This window comes from Geotrypetes seraphini, chromosome 3 (genome assembly GCF_902459505.1).
Source record: "Geotrypetes seraphini chromosome 3, aGeoSer1.1, whole genome shotgun sequence".
NCBI classification, from domain to species: Eukaryota; Metazoa; Chordata; class Amphibia; order Gymnophiona; family Dermophiidae; genus Geotrypetes; species Geotrypetes seraphini.
The window spans coordinates 254,302,890-254,318,673 of NC_047086.1; the positions used below are offsets into that span (position 1 = coordinate 254,302,890).

At 44.9% G+C, this 15,784-nt stretch overlaps 1 long non-coding RNA gene across 1 annotated transcript in view; it reads left to right on the plus strand.

Moving 5' to 3' along the window:
- The window catches only part of LOC117357119, a 94,002-nt gene extending 84,971 nt beyond the window's left edge, over positions 1–9,031 (plus strand). Inside the window, exon 4 of the long non-coding RNA XR_004538770.1 lies at positions 8,833–9,031. This is a non-coding gene — a long non-coding RNA (uncharacterized LOC117357119). The remainder of the gene's footprint in view (positions 1–8,832) is intronic.
- Positions 9,032–15,784: the final 6,753 nt, after the last annotated feature.

Consider the following 15,784-nt stretch of genomic DNA (forward strand, 5'->3'; position numbering starts at 1 on the left):
TCTTGTAAGTCTCTATCATATCCCATCTAAGCCTCCGCTTCTCCAGGGAAAAGAGGCCCAGCTTCTCTAATCTTTCGGCATATGCTAGATTTTCCATACCCTTTATCAGTCGCGTCGCTCTTCTCTGAACCCTCTCGAGTATCGCCATATCCTTCTTAAGGTACGGCGACCAATATTGGACGCAGTACTCCAGATGCGGGCACACCATCACCCAATATAACAGCAGGATAACTTCTTCCGTTCTGGTTGTAATACCTTTCTCGATTATACCTAGCATTCTATTCACCTTCTTTGAGGCCGCTGCGCACTGTGCCAACGGCTTCATTGTTTTGTCCACCAGTGCCCCTAAGTCCTTCTCTAGGCTACTTTTACCCATTACCAGCCCTCCTCCCCATCGTATAGCTGTACTTTGGGTTTCTGTTTCCTACATGCAAAACTTTACATTTCTCTACATTAAACTTCATCTGCCATTTATTTGCCCACTCTCCCAGTTTGTTCAGGTTTCTTTGTAAATCATCACAGTCCTCTTTATTTCTAACCCCACTAAAAAGTTTTGTGTCATCTGCGAATTTAATAACTTCGCACTTCAGCCCTGTTTCTAGGTCATTTATGAATACATTGAACAGCAGCGGTCCGAGTACCGACCCCTGCGGAACACCACTCGTGACCCTTCTCCAGTCCAAGTAGTGGCCCTTCACTCATACCCTTTGCTTTATCAGTTTTGTTATTTAATATTTATATGCAGCCTTGGGGGACATAATAAAGAATTATGGACTATTGTTTTATGCTTATGCTAATGACATACAGCTGTGGTTACCAGCAGTTGATGTTGGAATGGAGATGCAGGAGATGTTGGTGGATTGTATGGAGAAGGTAGAGATGTGTTTTAAGGTTATTGGAATAATTTGAAATGTTGTTAAATCAGTAGCCTTTTGATTTAGGAATGCCATTTGGTCATATCTGAGGCTTAAGGTCCAGATGGATGGAGAATATTTGCTTGCTGTGGTGTAAGGTGGGGGGGAGAACTGCCCTGAGTGCCATCTTGGTGGGGACACTGGCACTTCTCCACCCCCCACCACGCTCACACCCTTTCCCGCCCCCATACCTATTTAAAATCTTCACCAACGCAAGCATTGACTTCTAGCCTGCTGCTTATGCTGGCCTGCCTCCCACTGAAATCACTTCCAGGTTGAGGGCCAGGAAGTGACATCAAAGGGAAAGCCAGTGCAAGTAGCAGGCTGGAGAAGTTGCTCACGCTTGCAAAAATTTTAAGAGGTATGAGTGTAGGAAGGGAGGGTACGAGAGTGGTGCAGGAGGAGCGGAGGTGTTGGCACAGAAGGTGGGGATGTGTGTGGAAGGGGGGGTGTGGAGGGAGGGGGGGATGTGTGTGGAGAGGAGGGTGCGGGGGGGTGCGTCACCACCTACTACCCTCACTTTGCCACTGTTTGCTTGTGGTTGATTATGTGAAAGCACTGGAATTTAGTTGGAAGAAGGGGTGGGGCAGAAGCAGATTATTTTTGTATTGTATCAGTTTTATGGGAAGTTGAATGCGGTGCGAAAATTGAGGCCTGATTTGCAGGACAGTTTGTTTTGGACAGTAGTTCAGCAGATAGTAGGAAGTGTGTTGGGCTACTGCAATGTTTTGCATGTGAGTTTGCTCAAAATTTGTTACCTAGGTTTCCATGTAAGGTACCTAAAGGAGAGAGTAGCTCCTTTGCTTAGACCAGGGGTGTCAAAGTCCCTCCTTGAGGGCCGCAATCCAGTCGGGTTTTCAGGATTTCCCCAATGAATATGCATGAGATCTATTTGCATGCACTGCTTTCATTGTATGCTAATAGATCTCATGCATATTCAGTGGGGAAATCCTGATAACCTGACTGGATTGTGGCCCTCGAGGAGGGATTTGACACCCCTGGCTTAAACAGTTGCATTAGTTACCAATGTGGGAAAGATGTGTTTTTAAATCACTTTATAGGGTTACCATATGGCTCCAGAAAAAGGAGGACGGATTGAGACATCCAGGTTTTACTTCCATTTGTTTCACTAGAAGTAAAGCCCAGATGTCTCTATCTGTCCTCCTTACTTCCATTGCTTTCAGTAGAAGTAAAACCTGGATGTCTCAATCCATCCTCCTTTTTCTGGAGCCATATGGTAACCCTAACTTTGGATAACATTAAAGCTGTGCATGGTGATCACCATGATGCCATTATGGTGTCACTAGAGACAGGTCTTGTCAGAAAATCTGATCATTTTTTTTGACTGGGTTACCAGAAAGGGAGAGTGCTACACAGGGTGGAGTTAGGGGGGAGCAAAGAGGGCAGCTGCCCTGGGCCCCACAGCTTCAAGGAGCCCCCTTGCCTTCTGTTTTGGGATGTGGTGGTCGTCTGCTTTCTCCCTGCTTCCCCAATGTGGCGGGCCTACAAGCCTTCCCCTCCCCCCCCCAATGTCTGACATCAGAGAGGAAGTTCCTGGCTAGCCAGGCAGTGATTGGCTGGCCCAGAACTTCCTCTCTGACGTCAGAGTTGACGTTGGGGGGGAAAGGCTTGTGGGCTTGCTGTGTCGGTAAGCAGAGAGAAATTGATGGCGATGGCTTGGCGAAATCATCAGCGGCGGTGGGGGGAGAGAGAGAGAAAGAAAGGAGGCAGGGAGAAAGAAAGAAAGAAAGGGAGGGGCAGGGAGAGAGAAAAAGAGACTGAAAGAAAGAAAGGGAGGGGGCAGGGAGAGAGAAAGAAAGATTGAAAGAAAGAAACGGAGGGGGCAGGGAGAGAGGAAGAAAAAGTTGGACTCATGGAGGGACAGAGAGAGATGCTGGTTGGGGAATCAAATGAAGTCTGGAGGAGAGGAAGCATTCAGAAGGAAAGAAGACAGAAAGAAAGAAAAATTGGATGTATAGTCAGAAGGAATTGCAACCAGAGACTCATGAAATCATCAGACAACAGAGGTAGGAAAAATGATTACATTTTCAATTTAGTGATCGAAATGTGTCAGTTTTGAGAATTTATATGTGTTGTCTATATTTTGCACTATATTTGTCTATTTTTTTATAGTTGTTACTGAGGTGACATTGCATATTTTAAAGTCATCTTTCTTGACCTCTTTGAAAACCCCCCGAATATAAATGATAATTAACATTTACTGTGCGTACAGTGTGCTTTGTGTTTTTAAAAATTTTATTGTTGGTAGATCATTTTGACTTGGTCATTTTAAAAGTAGCTCGCAAGCCAAAAAAGTGTAGGCACCCCTGCTCTAGGTTACTTCGCTATTTACGGCAGCAGTAGCAGTTCAGACTCTGAAAGGGAGGATAAGGAGCTGGTGAGTCGGGGGCTGGAAGCTGCGATGGAGAACAAGGCTCAGGAATGGGTCGAGGCCATAAAAAGGCTACCGAAACCAGACGAGCTCTTCCAGAATGTCATGCGACCCTCCTTTCTCAGCAACCTGCTGAATAGTGCTGGCATCCTGGACTGACCAGGATGGTCTTAATTTTTTTTTTTAAATGTTATATGCTGGTATGTTTCTGTTGGGAGGTGCTGATATCATGGTGTGGGAGATGCTATGGGAAAGGGGTAAAGAAAGGTAAGGCTAAGCTGATAGAGTAGGGAAAGGCAAGGATGATTCTGGACAGATGGGGGGGAGTAGCAAGGGAAGGCTAGGACTGATTCCAGGCTACCAGAACAATTTATTTATTTATCTATTTACCCCCCTATTACTAATCCGCAATAGCGGTTTTTAGCGCAGGGAGCCATGCTGAATGCTCTGCGCAATAATTAATGATTTTGCCTCTACAAATGCAAGGAAGGTCCACTTTACCTCTAAGTGATTTTGTTGAAGAAATATGTTACAATTTGTCAGTTTACAGAATGTAGGGTATTTAAAGTTATATTACCTGTGGTATTAATGGTGATTGGAGATTAGAACAGCAGGGAGATAAAGGAATCGGAGGGGACCCCTCCTTAATTTTTGCCCTGGGCCCCAGAATGTCTAAAACCAGTCCTGGTGCTACATGTGATATATTTAGATTTTAGCAAAGGTCTAATAAATAAACTGAGTTCCCTCAGTATGGGCCTCTAAGTGATGGACTGGGTTAGGAACTAGTTGAATAGAAGGTGACCGAGGGTAGTGGTAAATGGGGCTCACTCTGTTGAAAGGGATGTTAACAGTGATGTGCCACAAGGGTCAGTTCTTGGGCCTGCTCTTTTTAACATTTTCGTAAGTGTTAAGGGTTGCCTCTTTGCAGTTGATACCAAAATCTGCAATAGGGTAGATACCCCTGATGGTGTAGGCCTAACAAAGTTTGAAGAAAGATCCGGAATTTGGCAGCTAAAATTTAATGCTAAGAAATGCAAGGTAATGTATTTGGGCTGCAAAAACCTTAGGGAATGGTACAGTTTAGGTCGGGAGTGAAGAACTTTTGTGCATGAAAGAGGGAGGAGGACTTGGTATGATCTTATGTGATGATCTTAAGGTAGCCAAAAAAGAAGAAAAGGTGATGGTGAAAACTAGAAGGATTCTTGGGTACATAGAGAAAGGAATGGCCAGTAGTTAAAAGGAGGTAATGATGCCCCTGTATAAGACTCTCATGTGACAATATTGTGTACAATTCTGGAGGCTGCACCCACTTTGTTCGATAAGTTATTACTTAGTGAGTTTTATTATTGAAATTCTATTTTACAAATATTTGTATTTTTTACTGTATTATTATATTTCGCTGATTGTCCAGGTCTTTTTAGTATAAACTGCTTAGAATTTTTGGTTATGGCAGTATAAAAGAATAAAGTTGTTATTACTATTATTAAAATACTAGTGTTTTAGCCCGTTACATTAACGGGTGCTAGAGTAGATGTCTGTCTGTTTTTTGTTGTTGTTTTTTTGTCTCTCTCTCCTTGGACGCTGTCTGTCATTCTTTCTGTCTGTGTTTCTCCCTGGCCCCCTGTCTGTCTTATCTTTATTTATAAATCTATTCTCTTCCCTCACATGTGCCCTTTTTTCTTTCTCCTCCCCACTTCCTTCCAACATCTGCTCCCCCTGTCCCTCAGACTTCCATTCAGCAGCTGTCCCTCCTCTCCCCCACACTTCCATTCAGTGTCTGTCTCCCTCTCTCTACCCCTTCTATCTACTGTTCACTCTCTGTCTTGCCCCTTCCATTCACTGCCCTCTCTTCTCTTTCCATCCAGTGTCCGCCCTCTCTCTCTCTCTGTTCCACATGTACTCCTTCCTTTCCCCCTTCCTTTTCCCTTGGTCTGGCATACCTTCCTCCTTCTCTCCATGCCCTGCCATCTCTTCTTCCCTCCAAGCCATTCTCTCTCCCTCTGCTCCCTTTCCTCCTTGAACTTCATCAGGCAGCAGCAGCATTCACAATTCATTGCTGTTGCCGGCTTCAGGTCTTCCTCTCTGGTGGGTCCTGTCTTCATGAAAACAGGAAGTAGGCAGGACCCGCCAGAGAGGAAGGCCTGAAGCCGGCAACAGCAGCGAATTGTAAACGCTGCTGCTGCCCAAAGAAGCCAGGCCTTAACAACAAAGCTCCCTCCAGCGTTGGCAGCCGCAAGAGCCATCTAGCGAGGGAGGGATACCGCTGGACCACCAGGCTTTTTTAAAAAAACTTACCAACGATGGCGGTAGTGCTGGGGAGGTTTGAAAAGCCGCTCGATGTCAACTTTGGCCGTGAAGTATGCCACCTGCATCGAACTTTGTAAGCGCGCATGCACACTCTTGCTGGCCACAGCCCGACAGATCAGGGATCAGGGAAACACGTGGTAAGAGTGCGTGTGCACGCTTAGCATTTTATTATATAGATATAAACAGGCTGGAGTAAGTTCAGAGGAAGGCTACTAAAATGGTTGGTGGTCTTTGTCATAAAGCTTATGTGGACAGACTTAAGGATCTCAATATGTATACTTTAGAGCAGTAGCTTGCAAACTTTGTGAAACTGCGGCACACTAAACGTGGTGACTGCGGCTTGAGGGCATCCGGAAGTGTGTGGATGTTGATGTGATGACATCACATACATGCATGACATCATCATGTCAATGTCTGCGCATGCAAAGGCTCTCCAGATAGGGCCCTGAGCCGCCACTGGGGGGTGCTGGAAGGGAAGGGAGCGTGGAAAGAAGAAGAGGCAGTAGCGCCGGCTGACTGCCTACAGCAGGGGTAGGGAACTCCAGTCCTCAAGAGCCGTGTTCCAGTCAGGTTTTCAGGATTTCCCCAATGAATATGCATGAGATCTATTTGCATGCACTGCTTTCAATGCATATTCATTGGGGAAAACCCGACTGGAATACGGCTCTCGAGGACCAGAGTTCCCTACTCCTGGCCTACAGGATGGGCATCTTGCCATGAAAGGCACATCCTGTAGGCAGTCAGCTGGCGCTGGCATCTCTCCTCTTTCCCGGTATCTCGTGACACACTTGGCATCTCGAGCAGCACACTGGTGTGCCATGGCACACAGTTTGCAATACACTGCTTTAGAGGAAAGGTGGGAGAGGAGAGATATGATAGAAATGTTTAAATACCTATGTGGCATAAATGTGCATAAAGTGAGCCTCTTTTAATTGAAAGGAAGATCTTGAATGAGGGAGCATAGGATGAAGGATTAGGTAACACATTGACGAAATGGGTTGGGAGCTGGCTTGGAGGTAGGCTCCAAAGGGTGGTGGTGAACGGCACCCGAAATGACGGAGGTGATTAGTGGAGTACCACAGGGCTCAGTCTTGGGCCCAATCCTATTCAACATCTTTATAAGAGACTTGGCAGAAGGGCTTCGAGGTAAAATAACATTATTCGCCGATGACGCCAAACTGAGTAATGTAGTGGGCAAATGCACAACAGACGAAGATTCAGTGCCCGACAACATGATGCACGACCTACTCCTACTGGAGCGATGGTCTAGGACATGGCAACTCAACTTCAATGCCAAAAAATGCAAAGTTATGCACCTGGGCAGCCAGAATCCATGCAAGTCTTATACCCTTAATGGCGAGATCCTAGCAAAAACGGTAGCAGAACGAGACTTGGGGGTAATCGTCAGTGAGGACATGAAGTCTGCCAATCAAGTGGAGCAGGCTTCGTCCAAGGCAAGACAAATCATGGGCTGCATACGAAGGGGTTTTGTCAGTCGTAAGGCGGAAGTCACTATGCCATTGTATAGATCCATGGTGAGGCCCCATCTGGAATACTGTGTGCAATTCTGGAGGCCGCATTATCGCAAGGATGTGCTGAGACTGGAGTCGGTGCAAAGAATGGCCACCCGGATGGTCTCGGGACTCAAGGATCTACCATACGAAAAACGGCTTGACAAATTACAGCTATACTCGCTCGAGGAGCGCAGAGAGAGGGGGGACATGATCGAGACGTTCAAGTATCTTACGGGCCGCATCGAGGCGGAGGAAGATATCTTCTTTTTCAAGGGTCCCACGACAACAAGAGGGCATCCGTTGAAAATCAGAGGCGGGAAACTACGAGGTGACACCAGGAAATTCTTTTTCACTGAAAGAGTGGTTGATCGCTGGAATAGTCTTCCACTACAGGTGATTGAGGCCAGCAGCGTGCCTGATTTTAAGGCCAAATGGGATCGGCACATAGGATCTATTCACAGGGCAAAGGTAGGGGAGGGACATTAAGGTGGGCAGACTAGATGGGCCGTGGGCCCTTATCTGCCGTCTATTTCTATGTTTCTAAGGTGAAAGGGGATAGACTAAGATATAACCTTAGAAAATACTTTTTCAAGGCAAGGGTGGTAAATATGTGGAATGACCTCCCAATGGAGGTGATGCAGATGAAAAATGTATCTGAATTCAAGAAAGCTTGGGATAAGTACATTGGATCTCTAAGAGAGAGGAAGAAATAGTAGGTGGTATGAATAGGCAGATTAGATAGGCCATATGGTTTTTATCTGTCTTCATTTTTTATGTTTATTTATTTATTTAATATTCTATATCTTTCTCCCAGGAGAGCCCTGAATGGTTTGCTTGCGCTTATTCAGGTCCTCAAGCATTTTTCCCTGTCTGTCCTGGTGGGCCCACAATCTATCTAATGTACCTGGGGTAGTGGGGGGATTAAGTGACTTTTCCAGGTCACAAGGAACAGTGTGGCTGTAGCTTTAACCATTGTGGCACACACTCCCTCTTTGGTCTTCCTTTAGAGGTCTTTTGGTGCTTCTTAATGCATCTTTTATGAAAAAGGAGGTATGGAGAAAGAGGGCATTTAGGAGAAAGGCTGTTTTAGAATAGATTAAGTTGCCCGATGAACTTAGCAGGGAGGAGTTGGGCTTGCAGTTTAAGAAAACAGTGAAAGCACTGCTGTTTCCTTGATGTTAGGTTATTTAGGGGTTTTAATGTTTTATGATTTTACACCATTTTGATTGGAATTTTGTGATGCCAAGGAGAGGTTATATAAATTCTTATCAATAAATAAATAAATAATAGCACAAATCCTGTCGCAATCTCACCTAGATTGAAGGACGGATATTAAACCTTTTTGAGAGCAGATGTACTATATATGTACTCGCATACAATGGTTTATAAAGTATTCATATAAATTGAAACTAAATCCTGAGATTACCTACTGTACATGCTGATTTGCATGATACATAACTTTAGGTGTGACTTAATTTTATAAGAGATGAGTGACATCATTAACGTCAAAGCATACGTACTGTGTGATTGGTAGCTGATGTGAGTTGCAGTTAATTTAAATACACAAGAAGCTCTGTGGCCATCTTTGAGAAGGATGAGAAGATGGCTGTGTACATTGTAAGTTATGTTAGTTTTGGTTTGTTGGTTAGAAGAAGATTGTTTATCTTAATTTAATATTTCTGCTTGAAATTTGTTATCGTTATAGGGAACAAGCCTTGAAACAGCCTTCAGGCAAAACATGACATGTTGGGAGTTTCGCTTTTAAAAGCATTTGATTCACTCAAACCCAGGGGAATGTCAGCATTTATCTCCAGAGCCCTTTTGATGGGAAAAAAAGCCATCCTCACCAACTGGCTCTCCCGTGATCCCCCGTCATATGCACAGTGGAGATCCCTAATGATAGTGCACGCAACACTGGAGAGAAGCATGGTGGGAGACTTGACTCTTGGCCTGGGTCGCAAATTTTGGCAGGTGTGGGAGCACTTCTGGCAGGACCTCACACCGCGTGCTCGCAGTAGACTTTTGAATCTTTAAGATTTTATTCCCACTCTCAGCTGTTGGACTGGCCATGGATTCTTGGGGGGGGGGGGATGGGAGGGGAACTGATTATATTGTTGAAAATGTTATTTCCTGACTGGTACTACTGTTTGTATTTGCTTCTTACTGCTGGAATAATAAAAATAATTTAAACATAAAAGCATTTGATTAAGATGAGTGAATTTAAGTATTTAATGTTTTGAGCGTGATATGATATTTATGAATGGTCAAAGAATAGTTCTAAAAGAAAAGTTTATTTTGGACTGATGAAGAGGCTTGGCTAAACAATTTTCAGTGTTATGTTATATGCAACCTAAAATTACCCTCTGAAGTCCATTAAACCAATTTTATATGATCATACTGAGAAGATATATGAGAATCTATTTTTATGAGTCATTTATGCACTTGCCTCAGCATTTTATGCATGAAAATGGTTTATAAAGTTATCCTCTCCCTTTGGTATGGAAAGACAGACTGTCCATTCACACAGACAGCCATAAGAACATAAGAATTGCCGCTGCTGGGTCAGACCAGTGGTCCATCGTGCCCAGCAGTCCGCTCACGTACCAGTGCCCTGAGTCTAGCCTTACCTGCATATGTTATGGTTCAGCAGGAACTTATCTAATTTTGTCTTGAATCCCTGGAGGGCGTTTTCCCCTATAACAGTCTCTGGAAGAGCGTTCCAGTTTTCTACCACTCTCTGGGTGAAGAAGAACTTCCTTAACATAGTACTGTGTGTAATTTTCCATGTCACGATGGAAATGCTTATTTTCTTTGACCTAGAAGGGAGGGAAGTTGTTGATGTGATTCTGTCAAGGCAGGTAAATCAGGAAAGTTTCTGATGAACTTAGACATTACTATAGGATGTAGAACATTTGTAGTATTCTCTGAGAAATGTCATTCTGGGGAAACATTGTACTGTAAGAGGGTACTTACAAAGAGAAATGATGGCTCCTTTTTATACAAAGGAAATTAAATTGTTACATCTTGAATACAGTTTTATAAAGGTGAGAACCATGGTGTACTGTGGAAAAAGTGGTACTGGCTCTTTCAAATTGGCAAGGTAGCTTACTGAAATCTCTGTCTCGAAGCTTGTTTTTTTTAATGTTCTACATTAATGTAATATAAAAAAAAAAGTAAAAGAACAAAAGGTTGAAAGGTCAAGCTTCCCTAATATTTTTTTATAGGAGGTAAAGATAATAATTTTGACAATTTTTTTCCCTAGAGAACATAACAGGGGCAGCAATCAAACTGCTTACATTGGTGAAAGCTCAGCAGGTAGTTTTAACCTATGTAGCTTGCACTGGATAAAAGCAAAACTACATGGATATATAGCTCTGCTTTGATTATTGCACCAGGAAAATGTGTCTGCAGAGATTTACACATCTATTCTCTGTGTGTTCTTTTTCTGGTCAAAACCATGGGGTCAATATTCAGTCAGCAGTGGTGAGCTTTTGCTGACCACTGCTGGAGTTATTCCCGGATATTTAATGCCGGGCCATGTCTGGGCTTCAGCACTAAATATCCAGTTTATGTGGTGCTGGCTAACAAATGGCTGGTGAAGTCAGTATTCAGAAAACTGGCCATAGGTCTACAGCAGTCGGGTTTTAGGATTATAAAACCCGATGCAAAATAGCCAAGCAAATGTTAGAGAATCAATCGCTTGGCTATTTTGCATGAGGTTTTACAAATTTGCAAGGCCAGCATCAGAAAATAGGCAATTGAGGGGGGAAACACGAGGTGGGCTGTTTTGTGAATCGGGTTGGTTAGCAGCGATCGTTGCTAAACCTGTGAAAACAGGTTTAGCAATGATCACTGATTTTAGTGAATTGGGGCATAAGTGACTTACCTAGGGTTACAAGGAGCAGGGTGGGATTTGAATCCGTGGAGGGGCATAATCAAAAGAAACGTCTAAGTCCGTTTTGGGCCTAAGTCACAAGTCACCCAAAGTCAGACATGGGAAAAGGTCCATTTTTGAAAAATACGTCCAACATATTTTTTTTCCCGAAAATCATCTAACTGTACGTCCAGCTGTCTGATCATCCAGACCGCTAAGTTGTCCAACTTAATACTCTATTTGTCCAAGTCAAAAACGCCTAGAAAAAGGCCTTTTGGGTGCAGGAGGGGCCAGAAAAGTGATGGACTGGACATCCAGACATGGCACCAGAGTAGTGGGGTACCTTACAGGACACTGCTGTGAATTTCACAAAAAGGGTCCCACAAACAGCTCACTTATAGATCATGGTGAGCCCCCCCAAAACACCCCAGAATCTACTAGACCCACCTATCTACCACCCCAATAGCCCTTATGGCTGCAGGAGCCACTTATATGGCAGTACAAAAGGGTTAGAGGGGCACATTTTTCACCATGAATGCAGAAATTAGAGTGGCTTAAGGGCCTGGGTCCTCCTCTCCATGGTTCACTAACCCACCCCCAAGACCACTTAAGCCACCTCTGTGCAGCTATACTAGGCTTTCCTATGCCAGGCTGCCAGGTGCTGATGTTCTGGAGGCAGATACGTAAAGTTGTTATTACGATTTCTAGTGGGGGGGGGTCAGTGATGACTGGGGCAGTATGTGGGGGGTCTGTACTTTGTGTCTGTAGTGCTGCAGTGTAGCAAACTTGAAACTTCAATCAAGTTTGCTTGAAAAGCTGTCCGCGCGAGGGCTCCGTAGATGACGTCACCCACATGTGAGAATATCTGCCTGCTGTCCCTGGATAACACCTGTTACGGTAAGTAACTGTGCTTTACGATTTCTAGTGTGGGGGGGTCAGTGATGACTGGGGCAGTATGTGGGGGTCTGTACTTTGTGTCTGTAGTGCTTATCTGGTCACTTAGATACCTTCTTGTGACTTAGACCTGATTTTAGATAGCCTAAGTCACAACATCCAGGTTCCGTCTAGGAAATGTAATGTAATGTAATTTATTTCTTATATACCGCTACATCCGTTAGGTTCTAAGCGGTTTACAGAAAATATACATTAAGATTAGAAATAAGAAAGGTACTTGAAAAATTCCCTTACTGTCCCGAAGGCTCACAATCTAACTAAAGTACCTGGAGGGTAATAGAGAAATGAAAAGTAGAGTTAGAGGAAAAATAAAAATAAAATAAACATTTTAACAAGACAGCATTGATCTAAATACTTTGGAAGGTAGAAGAGAGGAGAGAAAGGAATAGAAGCATGATGAAGTGATGAAGTGGAGCAAGTAAGTTTAGGAGGAGCGATTGATGTTTCCAGAAAGGGCTTCTTCAGGGAAGAGACTTGGCCGACAGTCCCAGGATGCCTATGTCTCCTCCCCTGAGATGTTCTCCCATCCATGCATTCCCTCCCAGACACACTGCCCGTGCCCCAGCCGCTCCAAGGAGGCTGCCCCAGATGAGGCCCACGGTGAATGCAGGATTCTCTCCTCTGCGGGAAAGCCGCCCGGAGCCAACAGTCGATCTTCTTAGCAGATTGCAGGGGGGGAAGAGTTAACACTCTTAGTAGTATCGGGTCTGTGTGCTCTCGGTGGTTGTGGCTGGTCTCGTTGCTGCTTAGGTGTAAAAGCAGTTGATCTCCACTGCTGCTGATATTTAAAAGCAGGCAGATTGATCTCTCCAATGGACTGCAGGGGGAGGAGTTCACACTCCTGGCAGGATCGGGTCTGTGGGCTCTTGGTGGTTGTGGTATGTCTCGCTGCTGCTTGTATGTAAAAGCAGTTGTTTTTCTACTGCTGCTGATATTTAAAGCAGGTAGATTGATCTCTTAAACGGGATATAGGGGGAGGAGCTCACATGCCTGGCTGGATCGGGGCAAGGGCTCCTATTATAGGCAGCTGGTCTTGCTGCTTCTTAGGTGTTAAAGCAGTTGATCTTCCTAGCGGACTGCAGGAGGTGTGGAGCTCACACTCCTGTCATGATCTGGTCTATGGGCTCTTGTTAGTTGCGGTTGGTCCCAATGCTGCTTAGGTGTAAAAGCAGTTGTTCTCCCACTGCTGCTGATATTTAAAAGCAGGTAGATTGATCTATCCAATGGAATGCTGGGGGAAGATCTTATATGTCTGGCTGGATCGTGGCAAAGGGTTCCCGGTAGTGGCGGCTGGTCCTATTGCTACTTAGGTGTAAAAACAGTTGATCTTCTTATCAGATTGTAGGGGGGGCGGATCTCACATTCCTGGCAGGTTCGGGTCTGTGGGTTCTTGGTGGTTGCGGATGGACCCGCTGCTGCTTAGGTGTAAAAGCAGTTGTTTTCCCAATGCTGCTGATATTTAAAAGCAGGCAGATTGATCTCTCCAACAAATTGTATGGTGAAGAGCATACACATCTGGCTGGATTGGGACAAAAGCTCTCGATAGTGGTGGCTGGTCTTGGTGCTGCTTAGGTGTAAAAGCAGTTGATCTCCTACTTCTGATGATATTTAAAAGCAAGCATATTGATTTTTCCAACGGAATGCTGGGGGAAGAGCTTACTTGTCTGGCTGGATCAGGGCAAAGGGCTCTCGGTAGTGGTGGCTGGTCCTGTTGCTGCTTAGGTGTAAAAAACAGTTGATCTTCCTAGTGGACTGCAGGGGGAGGTGGAGCTCACACTCTTGGCTGGATCGGGTCTGTGGGCTCTTGGTAGTTGCGGATAGTTCCGCTGCTGCTGAGGTGTAAAAGCAGTTGATTTCCCACTGTTGCTGATATTTAAAATCAGGTAGATTGATCTCTCCAATAGACTGCAGAGGGAGGAGCTCACATGCCTGGCTGGATCGGGGCAAAGGGCTCTTGGTAGTGGTGGCTGGTCCTGCTGCTGCTTAGGTGTAAAAGCAGTTGATTTTCCTAGCGGACTGCAGGGAGGGTGGAGCTCATATTTTTGCAGGATCGGGACTGTGGGTTTTTGGTGGGTTGGTCCCGTTGCTGCTTAGGTGTAAAAGCAATTGATCTCCCACTGCTGCTGATATTTAAAAGCAGGCAGATTGTCCAAGCAGGCAGATTGTCCAGGGAGAGGAGCTCTGCATTCAAACTGCCATCCTCCTCGCCTCCAAGTTCCGGAAATGTTGTAAAACTTTCGGTTATACATGCAGTACAATTAAGTCTAGGAGGGCCCACGTCCCACCCAATTCCCATCATCGACACTCCTCCTGACACGCCCATTTTAGGTCTGGTCGTTCAGCAGCACTGTGAAGGCCTAGGCCGTTTTTAAATACATCTAAAACCCAGTTTGATTATCAGCACTTGGACAACCTGTCTCATTGATCGTCTAAGTGCCAATTTAGGCCAGTTTCTAGATGTATTTTCATTTCAATTATGAGCCCCATAACCTCTGGGTACTAAGGCTGTAGCTCTAACCACAGTGCCACACACTCCCTGATTGGGAAGGCTTATAAAAATGGGGAAAACCAAATCTCAGCTTGGTTGGGAATGCAGGTTTACAATGCCATTGAGCTTGGAATAGGCAAAATCTGCCTGCCCCCCCAAAATGCCACCTCTACTTATTCCAGAGTTTTAACTAAATTACCAAGGTAATAAGAGTAGAAGTATTATGGTTTCAAAGAGACAGGGACCAAATTCATCCTAAATTTAAGCTGTAATTAAGTGAAATGAGCTATTCCTACTTTCCCTACCCATCTATCTGCAACTAGTTCAATATACTGACAAATGTAAGTATGTTTCTTTCAAGTCTGACACAAAGGAATTAGATTTATTTCATTGTGCTTCTCTTTCCAAACAGAAGGAGGAGAGGGTCTATCTTTACACTTTGCAAGTGCATCAACAAAGCTGCCACCCTGGAATAAATCACCATTTTAATTATTCAGTCCAATCTAGTATGGAATAAAAATGTTTTTACTATTAAATTCTACATTACAATGTTCAAACCATCTTGACTCATAGATATTGATTTTTCATTTTGTAAATCTAACCAGTTAAAAGCTGGAAAAATGACAGGTCACTTATTGGACTTAGAGGTGGAAGAATTTAAAGCGTGATCATTAAAATGGCAGTAGTAACACTGGGCAGAAACAAAGCAATCTGATTGACTAATGATGATCTCATATCTTTAGAAACAGCTTCCATCAACCATAAAGTTCATTTGCATGTAAAAGTGCCACTGTGTCCAAAATGTCCCCTGTAAAGCAAATTGAGGGAAAAAATTTAGTCCATTATTGGTCTATAGTAGAGAGCTGAACGGGGACGACAGGAATCCCGCGGGACCTGCGGGGAACCCGCGGGTTCCCCCTTTGGGTCGCGGGGATCCCGTGGGGACGCCCCCTAGGGTCGCGGGTTCCTGCGGGGCTGGATGTATTCAGCCGCGAGGCTCGTCTCCCTACCTGCCCTCAGCCCTGCCGCACACAGCCGAACGGAAGTCTTCCTGATATCAGTGCTGACGTCGGAGGGAGGGCTTAAGCAAAGCCCTCCCTCCGATGTCAGCGCTGACATCGTGAAGACTTCCGTTCGTGTGCTGCGGCAGGGCAGGCAGGGAAAAGGCATTGGTACAAGGAGGGGGGTGGTCCCGGGGCGGGTGCAGCACAGCCAGCCAGGTCTCCCGACCGACTGACAATAGGCCCGGTCCGTCAAACCTCTCTGCCCTGTAGCCGCAAATCTAAATTACTTTCTTACAGCAGCTTCAATACTCCAGCTGCTGTAAGAAGGTAATTTAGA